This window comes from Rutidosis leptorrhynchoides, chromosome 2 (assembly GCF_046630445.1).
Source record: "Rutidosis leptorrhynchoides isolate AG116_Rl617_1_P2 chromosome 2, CSIRO_AGI_Rlap_v1, whole genome shotgun sequence".
Classification (NCBI taxonomy): Eukaryota; Viridiplantae; Streptophyta; class Magnoliopsida; order Asterales; family Asteraceae; genus Rutidosis; species Rutidosis leptorrhynchoides.
The window spans coordinates 229,342,165-229,363,261 of NC_092334.1; positions in this window are offsets into that span (position 1 = coordinate 229,342,165).

The window sequence follows — 21,097 nt, forward strand, 5'->3', positions numbered from 1 at the left end:
TCACTGCTTTAACTTTTGTTAAACTCTCCGTTATTCAAAAATATACGATTGATCCCTGAAGTTTCATAAAAGATTGCAACAAAGATCCTCTTCATCATCTTCAAGATGAAGCTTTAGTGAAAGCTTAAAAAATCAATTAAATTTGGTACATATATATGTATGTATATATATGTATGTATAAGTATAATATAAATACAAAGTAAATGTGGATTGGCGAATTGAATTTGTAAGAACTCGAACTCAACTAACTACGCGAGATAAGCTCTCGAACTTGATGGATAAAACCAACTTGTTTGCAACCAAAATCATACGCAATCCTAAAATTTCTTCTAATAACTACGACTGGTAGTAGTAAAAAAATGAATTTAAAATCGATTTTGAAGTTGTTTTGTGTTTTACTAAAAGAATACCAATTTAAAAAGAATAAACAAAAAATAAAGAATATATTTATGTTATATGGAGTACATAATTTGGTTATGGTCATCATTTTGTTAGTTACAGGTTCCCCTAAAATGAGAAACATGGTCAAGTCTCCATCAGACCCAATTAAATGTCGACTATATGTATGTGAAGTACATCTTAACGGTCCTTCACGGTCCTTCAAAAGTAAATTTACGGAGTATGGAGCCCATTTTATATTTATACTCGACAAAGGAATACTTCCGTACTAAAATATCGACTCTATTAAATCTCAAATCTGATCATTTTTTTGGTTGAATAGGAACAGTAGCGTCTAGTTGCAACTTGTGCAAATTAATCAACGAGTTTTTCTACCAAACTTAATTGATTTTTCAAAATTTCACTAAAGCTTCGTCTTGAAGATGATGAAGAGAATCTTTGTTGCAATCTTTTAAGAAATTTCAGAGACTAATTGTGTATTTTTGACTAACGGAGAGTTTAACAAAAGTTAAGGCAGAGACTAATTTGGGACGTTATTTAGTATGTAATGATGTTTTATGCAGTTTTGTTAACGTAGGAATGATTTGGGCAAAAACCATAAACACATGGACGATTTAATCAATTTTATCTTAAAATTTCTTCAAATTTTTAAATGTAATTAATTTTAGACTAATTCAAAATTATGACATCACTACCATATCTCATTTTTTTTTCTTTTTTGATTTTTTTTATAAAGTGATAAATCATTTTTATGACATCATCGTAATAGTCATGTATAAGAATAGATAGACGGGTTTACTCTTTTACAATATTTTATTGTTAGCATTATTTCATTATTGCGAATGAAACATCCCCACAAAATCTTATACATCCATCATAATCGTATCATTATTTGATTAAATAAATTTCACATCGGCCGTGTGACTAAATATTATGTATCTTATAATAACTTATAATAGTTCAGGTAATTTATAATAGTTTTGGTTTCCCATTCTCTCTGTATGAATATTAATTAATAAACTCAAATTTAAGTAGAACCGACATTGTACTCACAACGTAGTCATGCATCTCATGTTACCTTTATATTCATACATAACACAATTCCATAATAGCTTCACCAAGATGAATAGTACATAATTGTTTCTTTTTTTTTTTTTTTTTTTTTTGTATAAATGATTAAAATAACAAATAAACGATATCAATTTTGTTTTAAGTTGTCATATCCCTCAATAATATAGACGAAACATAATTAACAAACATACCTTGTAGCAAGAAGCTAAGAATAAATGATGAATTTAAATGGGATTATGAGTTTGGAAAATAGGTAATATATACGTAGATATCAGAATTTGATCCGACCAACATCGTAGCAGGCCCGAAGCTCTTAAATTATTAAAAACATGTACTAAATTTTGGATACAAGAATCGAACACTACTAATATTTATCCTTACACGACTAAGCATGTTTTATAATTTTATTGTAAAATACAACTATTTAAAGTAGATATTTAGTGGTGTACGAATACATAAGGGATGAAGTCCAAATCATTATTATGATATTTCATTTCTGTAGACGTTATTTGGATCTTAGATCAAACGTGAAACCTAGATGAAAGGCGGAAACCAATAACTAGGGTGAATCGAATACGTGTTTCATTTTCGGGATTAATCTAACCAACACTACGTTGATATAATCGACGCCTAGACGTTTGTATTCAGTTGGGGTTTGGTCTAGGACTGTAATCACAGAGAATTACGACGGCTAAAGGATATTGGGTGTGTAACCTAACAATGAAACCCAAAACCCGTATTTATATATAATCACAGTGACCATCGGCCGGTGGTCTGGGACCTACGGCCGATGGTGATAGTTGATGTGGTAGCCTGGGGGTACGTGATAGTACTATATTTTACTACGAAATACGTTACAAATTACACAAGTTTTAATTATTTATTTACAAAATGGATATACCTAAACCTTGCTACAACACTATAGGCAGTGTACCTAATCGTCGAGTAGTATAGTTTTTAGTAAGTCCGGTTCGTTCCACAGGGAGCGGGCTTATTGCACACTATATTTTTAAACAACTATATTTGTACAAAATATATAAATATATATATATATATATATATATATATATATATATATATATATATATATATATATATATATATATATATATATATATATATATATATATATATATATATAATAATAATATATAAAAGGAGGGTTTACCGTTTAATGACCGGTTTGTCGATTTTATATTTTAAGCGAAGCGTATAGTAAATGACGATATTTAAATAACGATAAAATAAATAACAATAATTAAAATAACAATAACTAAAAGTACGAGGAAATATGAAATAAAATATATTATGCTTATTTAAACTTCCGTAATCATGATGTTTGACGTGTTGATTTTAGTTTATTACCCATGGGTGCATTGTCCTTTGTCCTGGATTATTTAATATGTCCGTCTGGTTTTTGTCCATAACAGTCCATCGGTCATAAATTTAAAGTGCGAGTGTCCTCGTCAAATTATCCTTATACCCGAAGTCAAATATTCCAACTAATTGGGGACTTAAACTGTAACAAGGTTTTAATACTTTGTTTAATAATTACACCAGGTTATCGACTGCGTGTAACCCAAGGTTTTAATACTTTGTTATCAATTATGCCAAGTGTCCTTGTACATAATTTCACCCCTGTTTTAATAATTCCATAGACTATTAATCCATTCCCGTGTCCGGTTAAATGAACGATTATTCGTACATATAAATATCCCACCCATCGTGTCCGATCGAGTGTATATGGTTATTTATAGGGACGTCGAATTGTAAATCTTTATATTAAAATTAACAAACTATCATTTAGTTAAACAAATATAAAGCCCATTAATAGCCCATAGTCTAATTTCCACAAATGTCGTTCTTTTGTCCAAACCCCAATTATGGTACAAAGCCCAATTACCCCGTCTTTAATATTTAGTCCAACAGCATGATTACTTTGGCTCAAATAAGCATAATAATAACTTAAGTACGAGACATTAATTTAAAAAGGAGAACATAACTTACATTGAGTATTTATCGCGTAGTGTTACACGGACAGAATTTCGACTTCAAAAACTAAAATAACCTTTACATAACCCGAACTAATCTAATATAAAACTACCCTATACTATATATATTATATATATATTTATTTATTTATTTATTACAGAGTATTATTATTATTATTTATTATTTTTTTCGAACGAATGCATGGCCTTTTATAGGCGTTTTGATTTCTGACAGCTCCGCGAGTCGTGGAGTTTTTGGCCTTCAAACTCCGCGAGTCGTGGAGTTTGAAAATCCAGCTCAGGATCCTTTGTCTCATAGCTTGTCGACATGATTATATATATATTTATAATATATAAATAATTTATATAATTATTTATATATTATATTTTATTCTTGTGCATAGTTGACTCATAATTTTTGGTCCATTGCGTCGGGCGTTGATAGTTGACTCATGTCCCGGTTCCGGATTTTCGAACGTCCTTGCGTACAATTTAATATCTTGTACTTTGGGTTTTGTAACTTGTACTCTTGTCATTTTTAGACGTTTTACATCAATAAATTGAACCTTTTGAATTGTATCTTGAACATTTGAGCTTTTTGGACGTTTGTGTCTTCAAATCTTCGTTTTCGCCTTTTGTCTTCACACTTATTTATTTAAACAATTACAATGAAAATATATGTCACACCCCCAAATTAGGGCCTAGGGTATTTGTGACTAATTATATCAAATCACAGTTGTATAAACGAGAACGACTCTATATGAGACGTTTTGAATAAAACATTTATTAATAAAACAGCGGAAGCATTAAAAGTTTTACATCAAATTTAAACTGAAATAATAATAACAGTCTTAATGCAAAGTAAATGTAATGAAATGAAGACTCCATGTAGCAGCATTCAATTCATCAGGTAGCAATCATGGCAATCATCTTATTCCTCACCTGAGATAAAACATGCTTAAAGTGTCAACCAAAAAGGTTGGTGAGTTCATTAGTTTATCAAAATCAATCATTTCCGTTATAATAATAGGCCACAAGATTTCAGTTTCATAAATATCCGTACACTAGCAAGTGTATAAAAGCATTCTATAAGTTGTAGGCACCCGGTAACAAGCCTTAACGTTCATGTTTTACCCTCTGAAGTACACCAGATCAGGTGTGTTTAAAATAACCTCGAAGTACTAAAGCATCCCATAGTCAGGATGGGGTTTGTCAGACCCAATAGATCTATCTTTAGGATTCGCGCCTACCGTACATAGACAAGTAGTTTAATGTTACCAAGCTAAGGGTATATTTCTGGTTTAAACCCACATAGAATTAGTTTTAGTACTTGTGCCTATTTCGTAAAACATTTATAAATCAGCGCATGTATTCTCAGCCCAAAAATATATATAAAAAGGGAGCAAATGAAACTCACCTTAAATAGCAGTTGAAGTATTCCACGCAAGAAAGGAAAGTAAAGCAAGTAAGTGACCGAGATATCAACTAGAAGTAGTTCTTTAAGAGAGAAATGAGAGATTAAGGTGTAAGTTTGAAATGAGAAATGTATGTGGTATTTATAGTTGAAAATGTTAGGTAAAAAAAAATTAAAATAAAATAAGTAAATCTTAAAAGTTAAAATAAGAAAAATTATTTTGTATTTTTATTAAAAGTAAATCTTAAAAGTTAAAATAAGAAAAAGTAGTTTGTATTTTTATTAAAAGTAAAATCTTAAAAGTTAAAATAAGAAAAAGTAGTTTGTATTTTTTTTAAAAGTAAAATCTTAAAAGTTAAAATAAGAAAAAGTAGTTTGTATTTTTATTAAAAGTAAAATCTTAAAAGTTAAAATAAGAAAAAGTATTTTGTATTTTTATTAAAAGTAAATTTTAAAAGTTAAAATAAAAAAAAGTAGTTTGTATTTTTATTAAAAGTAAAATCTTAAAAGTTAAAATAAGAAAAAGTAGTTTGTATTTTTATTAAAAGTAAAATCTTAAAAGTTAAAATAAGAAAAAGTATTTTGTATTTTTATTAAAAGTAAATCTTAAAAGTTAAAATAAGAAAAAGTAGTTTGTATTTTTATTAAAAGTAAAATCATAAAAGTTAAAATAAGAAAAAGTAGTTTGTATTTTTATTAAAAGTAAAATCTTAAAAGTTAAAATAAGAAAAAGTATTTTGTATTTTTATTAAAAGTAAATCTTAAAAGTTAAAATAAGAAAAAGTAGTTTGTATTTTTATTAAAAGTAAAATCTTAAAAGTTAAAATAAGAAAAAGTAGTTTGTATTTTTATTAAAAGTAAAATCTTAAAAGTTAAAATAAGAAAAAGTATTTTGTATTTTTATTAAAAGTAAATTTTAAAAGTTAAAATAAAAAAAAGTAGTTTGTATTTTTATTAAAAGTAAAATCTTAAAAGTTAAAATAAGAAAAAGTAGTTTGTATTTTTATTAAAAGTAAAATCTTAAAAGTTAAAATAAGAAAAAGTATTTTGTATTTTTATTAAAAGTAAATCTTAAAAGTTAAAATAATAAAAAGTAGTTTGTATTTTTATTAAAAGTAAATCTTAAAAGTAAAAATAAGAAAAAGTAGTTTGTATTTTTATTAAAAGTAAATCTTAAAATAAAAGTAGTTTGTATTTTTATTAAAAGTAAATCTTAAAAGAAAAAGTAGTTTGTATTTTTGTATTTATTTATTAAAAGTATATATAGTTTTGATTTTTTTTTTTTGTATAAAATTCTAAAAAAAAATTTGTTTAATATATTTCTAAGAACATTTAACATTTTATTTCTATATTTGTTTAATTATTAAATACAAATTTTATATAGAAATTATTATTATATTTAGTTTTTATAAAAATTAAAATTTATGATTATTAATTTATAGTTTTTATTAGTTTTATAAATGTTATAATATTATGTATTATTTAGTTAATTATATATTCTATTAACTAAATAACAAAAGTAATATAAATATTATATATATATTCATTGATGTAATTATGTTATATTATATATCATAATCTTATTTATAATATTTATAATTATATTATTTATTTTAAGCGTACGTTTATTCGGTCAACGTTAAATTTATTCGTATATAACAACTCTAGGTATTTTAGTAAAATCGGAAGTCGAAAAGTGAGGGTTGTTATAGTACCTACCCGTTAAAAGAAATTTCGTCCCGAAATTTAGTTTTTGCCATCAATCAGCGTTGTTCGTACCTAAACGAGGATATTTACGTTTTATCTGGTCTTCACGTTCCCAGGTAGGTTCGGGGCCTTTCGTGAATTCCAACGGATAGAATATTGTTCTGTTTCATGCATTTAAATAACACGAACCCTAATTTCTTATAGGTTCTTCTATAAAGTGCATTTTATCATTAATGCGGAGGTTATCTAAAGGATTAATAAGAGTGTCATTTGACTAGGTTATCCTCAAAAGGGATGATGGTGTTATACGAGCATTTTAGTAAACTGAACACATAAAATGTGTTATGAATAGTATTGAGCTTATTTAAAACTTTGAGTGTTTATGTCACAATATTAGGGTAGACAAAACAGAGAGTAGTTCATGAAAATTATAGTCATGAAGTTTGATAGAGATCATCATTGTTTACAACAAGAATATTGTAATAATGAATATAAGTTGAAAAAATAAAGTTTTATCACTACTGAATAATATGGATAAAACGATTTGATTATAGGAAGCGTATAAACGAAGCTATTGTAAAAGAGTGAATGAGAAATTAAATGTTCGCCTTAACTTTTGACGTAGTCACGATTGATTTTTGGAATTCAAGGGATTAAAGGAAATCTTCGTAATCCATAAGATTTGATTCTCCGGTAATTAAGGAATTTGAAATTTTCTTTGATTAAATGAGGTGAATTGCTTCAATTGCTGTGTTTGGAATTTTGCTATAAATTAGCTTCTTCCGTTTCATTATCTTCACCACTTCTATACTTTCTTCCTCAATTCATACTTCCAAAGATTGTGAGAATGCTCCATCCAGTTCTTATCCTGGATATTTTTCTGACTATCATTTCAGTCATTCTTCTTTTTCATTTACCACTAGAGGAATTTGTTTTCTTCTACTATTACCTTGGGGTTATAGTGTTTTTAATTCTCCCATGTCTTTACGTTGCAATACGTATTGATATACACGGTTTGTAATTTCGGTATCATTATCGGGCTACATATTTTCCCTTATATGTCGGAGCTCTTTGCCTTTTTATTCTCCTCTCGACTCTAAGTAAAGCGAGTAATGGTCCAGAATTTGTAGGTATGAAGTTTCGAATGGACCTACTGTTCTAAGCGTAATATCACGATTTGATTTGGTAAATTACCAGAATTACTGAGGATAGAACTATCAAGAATATATTTGCTTGATATGTTCAGAGATTAAGTAGAATGTAAGAGTCGTGTAACATGGCAAATGATGATTATAAAGTCTATGAATCATCATCTTCCATTAAAAATTTAGCATGACTTACTGTAATATAATCATGTTGGCCTGACGTCATTATATTATACTAACTCATGCTTCAATTCTCAACACTACTTCAAATCATTCAAAATTTGAATTTAAATTTTACGGAATATAGAAACTTAAACAGTTTTCCTTTATGATGTAATAAAGATATTGCAAAGAGATAATTAATTGCGGACAAGAATCGTTATGAAGATATTTTTAGAAATATCGAGGATATTTATAACGAAAGATATGATGATATTTTAGAATTTCTAAAATCGATGGATAATGAAGAAATTCTTCTGTAAGGATTTAGAATGCGTAAAAAGATCTTCTGTGATTTTCTTCAGAAATCGAATCATCTAGATTCTTTGGTTATAGGTTTAGTCCTTGGGATTTGTCCTTGGTCTCCTTCATGTTTTGCTCAATCCGTCTTTCAATACCAGATATTCTTTTGAGCTTTTCCAACACACTATTCTTTATTATCAAGCTTCTGGTCATTAAGGCCATCTACAGCTTTTGCTGCTTCATCAGCATTCTCAAGGTTAACTGATCTGAATCATTGATTATCAATCTGATATGTTTTCAAGGATTTTGAAGAATGTACAATGTAATATATTAATGTGAATGTTAGATATTTCTTGGGTATTACCTACCCGTTAAAATATTTTCACAATTAACAGTTTGTACAAAAGAATTTTTAAATACAATCTTTATGAAAATATACATACATATATATTTTCTTCAGATGTAATTATGGATTTAATAAGTTAATATAATATTAAACTCATTTGATTTATGGTTGAAACGAGAATAAATAATCTCCAAAACTTTAGAGATTACATAATCGTCGCGGAATATTTCTTTAATGAAGTTATGAATCAATACTTCATCGTTCATTGTTATTAATATACCTCAGTAAATGATGTTGATGCTCGTGGATTTCTTGTGAAATTCATAAGGCACAAATGATGTTTTCGAGAAATTTTCGAGTACATCGAAAAATAGGAGTGTAAAATCACACATGCATTTGAATAATACACTTAGTTTATTATGAAATAGAGTTTATTGTACTGAAGCAGTGATTAATGATTGTTAAGTCATTAACGAAGGATGTACATCATAGCGTATTAGTGATATGAATTAACCAAGTAGTACATACTAGTTAAGATTCACACGTAATAGTTTAGTACGAAAAGATTTATTATTGTTCCAAACCATATATATATATAAAGTATACATATATAATTCTTCAGGAAGAATGAGTCAATACATCTTAACTCATTATTACTAATATTCCTTAGTATCTATGGGCGTATGATGTCGATGTTTGAGGTACCGATTATGATGTTGAGACGTGGGATGCTGATGTTGTTGTTGGTGAAGCTGATGCTGTTGGTGGTGATGCTGATAGTACTGGTGGTGCTGGTGCTGGTGCTGGTGCTGCTGTTGGTGTTGCTTGTGGTACTTGGTTAGTAAGTGTGAGCCTAGCTACTAAATCGCGCACTATTTCCTCCAGGGTTTCTACTTTACGCTCGAGTCTATGGATTTGTTCTACCCATTCCTCTGTAAGGTTTGTCAATTCTTGATATTTAGTTCGAAGTCTTCTAACTTCTTCTAATAACCCTTTCTGGCTAGAATTTGAGAGTAGAGGACGAATATTGTCGTTGGTTACATCGAGTCGACCTTCGAGGCGGAAAATCCTTGCGAAAAGAGTGAAAACGGTATTGCGAACAGGTTCGCCAGTAAGAGGATCGAGTACTCCGACGTTTGGTGGTAAGTTTGGCTCGTGATAAGGAGTACCTTCTTCATTTCTCCATAGGGTGAGTATTTCGCGAACCCATCCCCATTTTCTAAAGAAATCACGGTAATTGATCAGTGGGTGTGCTCCTGTCACGCTATCTTTGGAGCTAGAAGAACTTGAGGAATTAGGTGAGAAATCCATATTATGTGTTTGGAATAGGGTTTGATATGAAATGGGTGTTGAATATTGAATGATATATTCATCTCCTTGAATACGTATATATAGCAGAAAGATTTCCGTAATTTACGGAGGAAATTTAGGAAAAGTGTTAGACAAGGTCTATTGGGAATAGATATGCTAAGATATGATTTGTCTATACTCTAATAATGGCAGTATGACGTGTCGAGATTATAAAATGATAAGTATGTAATCTAATAATCTTTCGATTAAAGACTTTCAATTCGTATACTGTGATAACCCAATGACATTTCCCGGTTCGCAAACCGATGCATAAAGGCATAAGGCATATAGGTTCGTGATATAACAGGGAGTTATATACGTTTGTGTATGAATTATAGGAGTTTCAAAAATCTTGGATAATATTTCATGTAATACATATGTAATACACAAAATCAGGATAGATGACTAGGTGAGTTGTTCTTAATAAGTTCACCACTTATTAAGTGCGTAAGTGACTAAGTGTTGTATGATCACTATAGTCAGGTTTGATATTGTGCACCATACCCAAACATCTATGCCACCGCCGAGTCACTTGAATGATCAATTGTTACCGGTTGGCCCAGGAATTCTCGACCAAAATCTAAGTTTGGCATTCGAAATCCACAAGCGTCCCATAGTGGTACCAAGGATCACCCTAGGCCTTAAGTAGCGTTGACGTTCGAGTAATTTCACATTATCGTGTATGTTATAGTCTTAAGATTTAAGTATAGTTTCTAAGGTATAGTGTAGCATTTATCAATTAAAGGCAACAATTAAAGGCACTATGGTCAAGGAAAGTTGTAGTCCTACATTGCTAAGGTACCTAATTGTATAAGGCACACATAAAATGCAATCCTGGTTCTCTACAACAACCTGCTCTGATACCAATCTGTCACACCCCCAAATTAGGGCCTAGGGTATTTGTGACTAATTATATCAAATCACAGTTGTATAAACGAGAACGACTCTATATGAGACGTTTTGAATAAAACATTTATTAATAAAACAGCGGAAGCATTAAAAGTTTTACATCAAATTTAAACTGAAATAATAATAACAGTCTTAATGCAAAGTAAATGTAATGAAATGAAGACTCCATGTAGCAGCATTCAATTCATCAGGTAGCAATCATGGCAATCATCTTATTCGTCACCTGAGATAAAACATGCTTAAACTGTCAACCAAAAAGGTTGGTGAGTTCATTAGTTTATCAAAATCAATCATTTCCGTTATAATAATAGGCCACAAGATTTCAGTTTCATAAATATCCGTACACTAGCAAGTGTATAAAAGCATTCTATAAGTTGTAGGCACCCGGTAACAAGCCTTAACGTTCATGTTTTATCCTCTGAAGTACACCAGATCAGGTGTGTTTAAAATAACCTCGAAGTACTAAAGCATCCCATAGTCAGGATGGGGTTTGTCAGACCCAATAGATCTATCTTTAGGATTCGCGCCTACCGTACATAGACAAGTAGTTTAATGTTACCAAGCTAAGGGTATATTTCTGGTTTAAACCCACATAGAATTAGTTTTAGTACTTGTGCCTATTTCGTAAAACATTTATAAATCAGCGCATGTATTCTCAGCCCAAAAATATATATAAAAAGGGAGCAAATGAAACTCACCTTAAATAGCAGTTGAAGTATTCCACGCAAGAAAGGAAAGTAAAGCAAGTAAGTGACCGAGATATCAACTAGAAGTAGTTCTTTAAGAGAGAAATGAGAGATTAAGGTGTAAGTTTGAAATGAGAAATGTATGTGGTATTTATAGTTGAAAATGTTAGGTAAAAAAAAATTAAAATAAAATAAGTAAATCTTAAAAGTTAAAATAAGAAAAATTATTTTGTATTTTTATTAAAAGTAAATCTTAAAAGTTAAAATAAGAAAAAGTAGTTTGTATTTTTATTAAAAGTAAAATCTTAAAAGTTAAAATAAGAAAAAGTAGTTTGTATTTTTTTTAAAAGTAAAATCTTAAAAGTTAAAATAAGAAAAAGTAGTTTGTATTTTTATTAAAAGTAAAATCTTAAAAGTTAAAATAAGAAAAAGTATTTTGTATTTTTATTAAAAGTAAATTTTAAAAGTTAAAATAAAAAAAAGTAGTTTGTATTTTTATTAAAAGTAAAATCTTAAAAGTTAAAATAAGAAAAAGTAGTTTGTATTTTTATTAAAAGTAAAATCTTAAAAGTTAAAATAAGAAAAAGTATTTTGTATTTTTATTAAAAGTAAATCTTAAAAGTTAAAATAAGAAAAAGTAGTTTGTATTTTTATTAAAAGTAAAATCATAAAAGTTAAAATAAGAAAAAGTAGTTTGTATTTTTATTAAAAGTAAAATCTTAAAAGTTAAAATAAGAAAAAGTATTTTGTATTTTTATTAAAAGTAAATCTTAAAAGTTAAAATAAGAAAAAGTAGTTTGTATTTTTATTAAAAGTAAAATCTTAAAAGTTAAAATAAGAAAAAGTAGTTTGTATTTTTATTAAAAGTAAAATCTTAAAAGTTAAAATAAGAAAAAGTATTTTGTATTTTTATTAAAAGTAAATTTTAAAAGTTAAAATAAAAAAAGTAGTTTGTATTTTTATTAAAAGTAAAATCTTAAAAGTTAAAATAATAAAAAGTAGTTTGTATTTTTATTAAAAGTAAAATCTTAAAAGTTAAAATAAGAAAAAGTATTTTGTATTTTTATTAAAAGTAAATCTTAAAAGTTAAAATAATAAAAAGTAGTTTGTATTTTTATTAAAAGTAAATCTTAAAAGTAAAAATAAGAAAAAGTAGTTTGTATTTTTATTAAAAGTAAATCTTAAAATAAAAGTAGTTTGTATTTTTATTAAAAGTAAATCTTAAAAGAAAAAGTAGTTTGTATTTTTGTATTTATTTATTAAAAGTATATATAGTTTTGATTTTTTTTTTTTGTATAAAATTCTAAAAAAAAATTTGTTTAATATATTTCTAAGAACATTTAACATTTTATTTCTATATTTGTTTAATTATTAAATACAAATTTTATATAGAAATTATTATTATATTTAGTTTTTATAAAAATTAAAATTTATGATTATTAATTTATAGTTTTTATTAGTTTTATAAATGTTATAATATTATGTATTATTTAGTTAATTATATATTCTATTAACTAAATAACAAAAGTAATATAAATATTATATATATATTCATTGATGTAATTATGTTATATTATATATCATAATCTTATTTATAATATTTATAATTATATTATTTATTTTAAGCGTACGTTTATTCGGTCAACGTTAAATTTATTCGTATATAACAACTCTAGGTATTTTAGTAAAATCGGAAGTCGAAAAGTGAGGGTTGTTATAATATAATACAATTACATAAGAAAACCTATTATTTAGGAGGGATATTGCTATGAAATATATGTTCATTTTTAGCCTTATCAATAGTCCCTCGACCGATGGTCTCTACCATCGGTCGATGGTCTGAGCAGCCAACCAAACTGCTCGAACCATTTCATGTCATCATATTTAAACAATCCAAACACAATGTATTAATGACGTAATCCTTACACGACTGAAATAGAAAATACAAAACTAATAGAACTCATTACAAAATAGAACTTGGGATTATGCACCAACAAACTCCCCCTAAGACCTAGTTCTATATCAAAAATCTTCAGTCGTCATTCAATTCATTCATACGGATCGATCACCATATTGTTCAAGTAACACAGCTTAGCTACTTTCACATACTGTTCTGCTTGCACCTTATTCTCGCATCGATAGAGCATACAATTATAATACAATGTAAAAATATCAGCTTCGGTACAGTTTCACAGTTAAATCGGATCCAATACACGAATGCATTCAATATCATTCTCATTCACCTTATCCAAAACAATCACAGCTTCTTCAGAACGATCATCATAAAACCACCATCTGAATCTCTGACTCCAATTTTGCGGCAATTTCCTCAATGGTACCTTCTTCATAGTCTTTGCCCGCTTGTACTTCACAATTCTTCGAGATTCACCCGTTCTAGGATTAACTTTGAAACTGATCCTAGGAAACTGTGGCCTAAAACCTTCCCAATTCTTTGAATTAAAAGCTATTCGAATCTTCTTCACCAGCAACGAAGATCGATCGTTCATTCCACAATACAGCATTCTCAACCTCGCAATCTGCATTAGCTCAAAGTACGGCAGTGACTTGAATTCGTGACCATGTTTGAAATAATCAACGCCAAACTCTCGCTTAACTGCAAACATGTTGAATTCTTCAATGTAAGCCCAAGCTAGAATTCTCCCTTTCGCACTCTTTCTCAGATTAATCATCTTCAAATATTTCGGCTCAAGCTTCGGTTTCTCACAATACTTTCTAATCCTCAAGATATCTCTCCAATCAACTTCCAACTTTTCAGTTCTTTCCTTGTGATATTTGACTGGCAAAAATCCTTCAGGCAGGACTTCAGTTCGTTCTTTCTCTTTACACTTTCTATCCAAAAGTTCATCATTTGTTCTAAACAACTCCTCAAAACCAAGAAGATCCTCATTCTTATCATTTTGATATGTAGGAAAATCTTCATGAGTAACATCCTCAACTAAATCATCTAAATCTCTATCACTAAAATCCTTGTAATCTCAAGGCCAAAAGAATCATCCTCATATGGAGAATCGTCGGACTGTGCGTCAGCAGCTTTAGCTTCCTCTTGCTCTAGACGCACCAGTTCGTCCAGCTCTTCTCTAGAGAGGTTGTGAGGGATCTCTCCCTCTTCTAGTTCATCATAAACAACAGAATGCTTGAGCTCATCCTGTTTAGAAAAGAAATCACTAAAACTATAATCAATTTTAAGAGGAATTACTGACAGTGCTGTAGCTTTGGAGGAACCAGGAGCCTCCACCATTCGATTATCAGTCTCATCCTCAGGCATCTCAAACAGATCAAACTTCTCTTCCCACGCAGTCATCTTAGCCAGAGCTGATGCAGCCAACTCCTTAGCTTGAGAAGCTTCTCGTTTCGCATCAGTTAATAACAACGATTGATCACCAACTTTTCTTTGCAACAGGTCAACTTGCAACGATAGCCTTGTAACATCTTCAGACTTAACACGATTCTTCTCCTTCAACTGCTCAATCTTCTCATCCATTTCCTTCCTCATTCTCAAATTATCAGCCATAGCTTGAACATACAAATCATTCAAATTGTGGAGAGTCGAGGAACTAACACCTCCTTCTGTTCCAGCATGAATAGGAGCTTCCGGAGTAGGCGTAGAAACAGTCTCTTGGGAGACTTATTGAACCACAGGTGGTGACTGTTGCGTTGAAGGACTTTGTTGTTGTTGTTGTTGTGAAGTTTGTTGTCCTTGAGTCTGCGGTATCGGTGTCACTGGTTGAGTTCCAGCCGAAGATCCACCAGCATCTTTGTAAACCAACTTGAACCTTCTTTTCAACTTTATCTTTGTTGAAACCTGAGAACTCTCATCTTCAACCATTCTTCTTTTTGATCCCCTTGAAGCTTCTTCAACACCAACATTTGGATTAACATCGCCAATCTCATCAACTAATCCACCAGCACCTGACCCACCAGCCGCTTGAGTATTCACTGGTTGTTCTACTTCTTCATCACTATTCGCTACCTCAAAATCAGGCTCTCGATCAGATAAGCTATTTTCATTTCTCCACTTCTTCCCTGGAGGACACTGATAAGATTCTTTTGCAAGATGACACACAAGCTTGCCATCATTAGCAATCTTCATCTGATTCAGTCGATTAAACGTAAGATCTGTCATATGCTTCAACTCAATGACGTCTTTTCTCAATCTAGGCAAATCAACAATTTGACGATTGATCATAATTTTTAAGAACCTCGGATAAATAGATATGACTTGCTCGTCACATTCTCCACTAGTAGATCAAAGATAACTCCTGAGAAATTGAAATCAGCCTTCAAAACCAAAGCAGCAAACATTCCTTGATAGATCTCGCTCAGTTCATCAAATCCTCCTTGCAATGGGCTTAAGCACCTCAGCACAACAAGTGACAGATATCTATACGGTGGAGTGAATCCACTTATTTTAATCGTTGCCCTCGTGATATCACCAGCATATTTGCAACTTAGCACACATCCAGTAATCTTTGTCTTTGACAGCTTCTTCGGCATGTTCTCATCATCCTCGAATAAGAAAGTGTTTAGAATCGTATTTTCAGATATCTTAATCTCCTGACCACAAACAGTACTGACAATAACCTTCCTGTCATCTTCAGTCTCAACCCTTGCATGTTCCAAGAACTCTCTCTGATGTGAGTAATAAGCAGTACAGGGCATAGAGATAGCAGCAAATACTCTTGAACGTTTCAGAAACTCGATTACACCCTTGCACTTACCAGCATTAGGACCTTTCTCATTTAGACATGCAGTGAGATTGGAACCACTGTTAGCTTTCAATCCTGAAAGATCAATAGAAAACGGACCCCCCGAAGACTCAGTATCGGATTCATGTGCAATGTTTTCTGGATCAGCTTGAACACCTGACATTGTGAAAATAACTGCAAACACAATTCAAATCAGCACAGAGTATTCATGACATATTTTGACATCACATGGTGGTCATAACAGAATATATTACATCATTCAATCTATGATACCAAAGTCACAATACCCTGTTCGAAGTACAATTATTACAGACATAGAATAGTGTATCAATGCTAACAGACTAGCATCATCAAATTACATACTAAGCTGAAAATACATAATAACAAAGACAAACACAGAAACATAAACTCAGAAACACTTATCCCACAATGGGATTCTCTGGCACTAGCTTTTCCTCATATTGAACCACACCAAGTTTCTCAAACACATTATGCAATAAGGCTGCATACGGAAATGGTTCTTCCATCTCAAGAAAATCTTTCATCACATGAATGAGAAAGTAGCCCATATTCACTTGAATACCCTCTAGTAGGCAATACAAAAGCAGAGCTTCAGTACCAGACAATAGATTATCTCCTTCTCTCCTAAAGGTCACATTACTTTTGATTATTCTCAAGTGAATCTCATGTTGTTGTGACACCTCGTCATCACTAATCTCAACCCTACCGGTATTGACTACTTTCCCTGGCTTGCATAACCTTGCCATTATGTCAGACAGTTTGAATCTGTTGGGAATCTTTTGAAGATCTTTGCTAGGATATAGTATTTTAACCCCAGTGTAAGGAAGATTTAACAGGTTTGAGAATTCCTCCATGGTCCACTTATACTGTTGGTCAAATAAGCCTGAGTGGACAAATTTCTTCTTGCTATCTTCTAAGGCAACATTTGCATAAAATTCCCACACCAAATCAGGACAAAAGTAATCCCCAATGTCTAAGAATGCTTTACATCCAATTTGTTCCCAAGGACTATAGGTCATACGAGTCGCAATGACCTTTTGTTCCACTAAGATGGGTCATCCACTAGCTAGAATTCTCCTACGGTCGATGTTAAATATCCATTGCCCAACAAAGGAACCATCTGACATTCTAATACATACTACAAGCACTAGCATTAGATAGGTATAACAAATATTATCAGAAACTTAAAATTCATTCAGATTTAAACATAAAAATTCACCATCGGTCCAATTAAGAGACCATCGGGCGATGGACTGGACCATCGGTCCGATGGTCTAGACCTACGGCAATTGGTCTAAACCACATTAACAAACTGATCAACAGGAGACCTACGCCCGAGTGATGAGTCATACGGCCGAGTGTAAGACACCATCGGTCGAGGGTTAAAGACCTTCGGCCGAGGGTAGTTCATCAGATCTGTTTTCCCAAACTTTTCAAATCGATTAATCTGTTGTTTTAGGTTCAATTCCTGGTCACAGTAGTGTCTAAGGAGGCCGATTAACAAAAATACATCATCAATTTTAACATCTAATGGCCAAAAATCACTCGACTAGCAACATATACTTCGAAACTAAAATTAACAATTTAAAACGAATGAAAACGAGTTAGATTACCTCGTTAATAGCGCTAGAATCACAACGAAAAGATGTGCAAAATACACGGACGAAATCACCTTTCTCTTTCACTTGAAAATCTAGGGTAAAATCGCTCAAAAATACACAAAGTGACTGACCCGATTGACTTTGGATCCTTTTATACTCTGTCAGTGACCATCGGTCGATGGTCTAATCCTTCGGCCCGATGGTCCAGACACTCGGTTGAGTGTCTTAGTCCTTCAGCCGAGGGTAATTTCATTCGGCCGGTGGTTTATGCTTTGAAAAACTTAAAAACTTAACACTTTTCGCATTCAAACTTTACCTTCTTTTTCACAATCACTTCCCCTGGGACTGATCTCCATAATATACGTCAACACGGAGAACATAAGATTCCTTTCACAGTAAACCTTTCCGAGAACTGAGTTGTTTGGCTAAATACATAAACAGAAATGCACATGCAGCTAATCTTATGAATGCAAACAAACTCAGATATGCATGCACATGCAAAAGCACAAAACAAATAACTGTACAAGGTCCAGTGTGTCATGATTATCCACATTATAACATACATAATCAATAACAATTAACCTTTTAGATCTGAAATAAAACAACTTCTAACATCAGTTTCATTAAACAATAACATAAGAAGAATATATGATGTTATCAGCATAGGAACAGATAAAACTGCTTATCATGAATCACACTTCAAGAAGTAAGACACATCTTTTTGTGAGTTGACATATTAAATTGATTAAATCTTTTGATTTGGGGATCAGAACTGAACTACATTAACATGTTTTTCACAGTTCATTCATTAACTTATTTGATAAAGCATAAACAGAACAACTTTCAAATATATCAGTAAACATTTATCAACTTTCACCCCAGACTTCGATGATCACGTTATATTAATTACCTTAACACTTTTCAATGTTAGACTTTGATCACGAAGTCAGTCCTCATTTGAGATCGCACGATGTTTCAGGTAGAACAATTGAGCACAACATGTTGACGCTGTCCTCTTATCTCATCAATGTACTTTTAATTTGATTGAACAGAACCATCTCACGATGTTTCTAGCAACCCTGTCAGCCATGAGCTTCTACCTTAAACTTACACCTTTTATTTCAGATAACCTTGTGAATCTCAAATTTATTGCATACTTTGTTAAAGACACATACCGGCCGCTATAAACCCCATACTTAAATGGAAATCGTATGATGTCTGATGTTTGATGGATGGAAGTGATAAATATATTTGATTGATGGAACGCTAAGATATCCTCCAGAAGATATTCCCTCTATCCAGGTCAATAGGTACAATCCCATACCACAGACAAAAGATGTAAAGTCCACCAAATGTGATGTGAACTGAATGATTTAAGTTCTCTATATCTGATGATCTGAAAAATTTCTCCCCCTCGGATATAGGTAACTAAATCGTTCAAATAATCCTCCGATTGAAATATCTGTTGTCTCAGACTTTAAAAACATAGGAATCGCTGAAACTCTGGTTCAATTCTTGATCCATGAACCTCTTGCAATTATGCGGTGCATCATGTTATTTACAACTTCAAATAAAAAAACAAAAACAAAACATTTTTTTTATGTTACTTTTTCTCCATAAAACAAACAAAATAAATAAATACAACTATACAAGATGATGATGCACTACTATCTTTGACTTTAGTAGAGACTGCACGGAAAGCCAATCTTCTGATGTTGAAATCTAGAACTGATGACGTTGCAAAATACAAATCATTCTATGTCTGTGATAAAAGACTTCACTTCTCAACCTTTTTAGAGAAAGCACCTCCCTTCGGGTACCCGATATGTATGTTGTTGAATATCAGTCCAAGTAATAAAGATAAATAGAAACAAGTATGCATCCTAGACAAAGTATGCTCACCTTGGGGACTCACAAAATTATCCTTTTGCTACCGAGTATAAATCGTAGTAGGGGAGACCTCAACCGTCTGTTGAGTTTCTGAACAACCATTTCTCAGTACATATTCTGTGATAAGTAGGTAACTACCCTCAACCGCTGTAAATCTTTCCATGATTTCCTCATCATGATATTTACACTTTGTTAATGTGATCATCTCTATCTAGAGTTAGGCCAATAAAGCCCACTAACACACTATCAATCATCATGTATTACTTGTTTTTCACAACTTACATGTCAGTTCAGTATTGCAATCACTTCCCACAACAAAGACAAAGCAACTCATTTTTAGGTTTTTTTCAATTTTTATGGGTTTTCTATTTTTCAATTTTTTTTATTTGGTTTTCTGGTTTTTCTGATTTTTATGCCTTTTTGATTTTCTCTGTACAAAAACATAAAACTATCTAAAAACATAAGCAAACATGCAGAAACATCATCAAAAACTAATCTATCATGCAAATAGAAAGTAAATATGCAGATGATCTACAAACTACCATACAAAGCTACACATATAATACAGGCAGTTGCAAATCCTTCACAACTCAGTCTCTTGGTTAGATTCCTCTGTGTCAGGAACCTCAGTTTCAGGAACCACATCAGTAAGCAATTTAATACCTATTTCCTTTAACAGAAAATCAAAGCGTGGTTTATCAAAAGCTTTTGTGAAGAGATCAGCCCTTTGGGCTGTTGTGTCTATCTGCACTACATCTATCAGCTTTTTCTCATAGCAATCTCTAATGAAATGGTATTTAATCTCTATGTGTTTCGTTTTAGAATGATTTACGGGATTTTTAGTGACAGCTATGGTAGCAGTATTATCAACATAAATAGGAGTGTTAGAAATTTGCAAACCGTAGTCACGTAGTTACTGTTGAATCCAGATGACCTGAGATGTACAGCTGGCCGCGGCAATGTATTCTGCTTCACAAGTGGACTGAGCCACAGCTGTCTGCTTCTTACACTGCCAGGTAACAAGTTTGCTTCCCAGAAACTGACAACCTCCTGATGTTGACTTAAAATCTTTCTTACATCCTCCATAGTCCGAATCACTATACGCTGTGAGATCAAAACCATCCTCACACGGATACCATAACCGTAAGCTCGGTGTATCTTTCAAATACCTCAGAATCTTCTTAACCACTAACATATGATGAACATTAGGATTTGCCTAATAACGAGAACACAGACAAACCGCAAACATGATATCTGGTCGAGAAGCAGTAAGATACATTAGAGAACCGATGATTACCCTGTATAACGTTTAGTCCACTGAAGCACCCTCACAATCAGGAGATATCCCATGATTTACAGACAACGGAGTCTTAGTGGG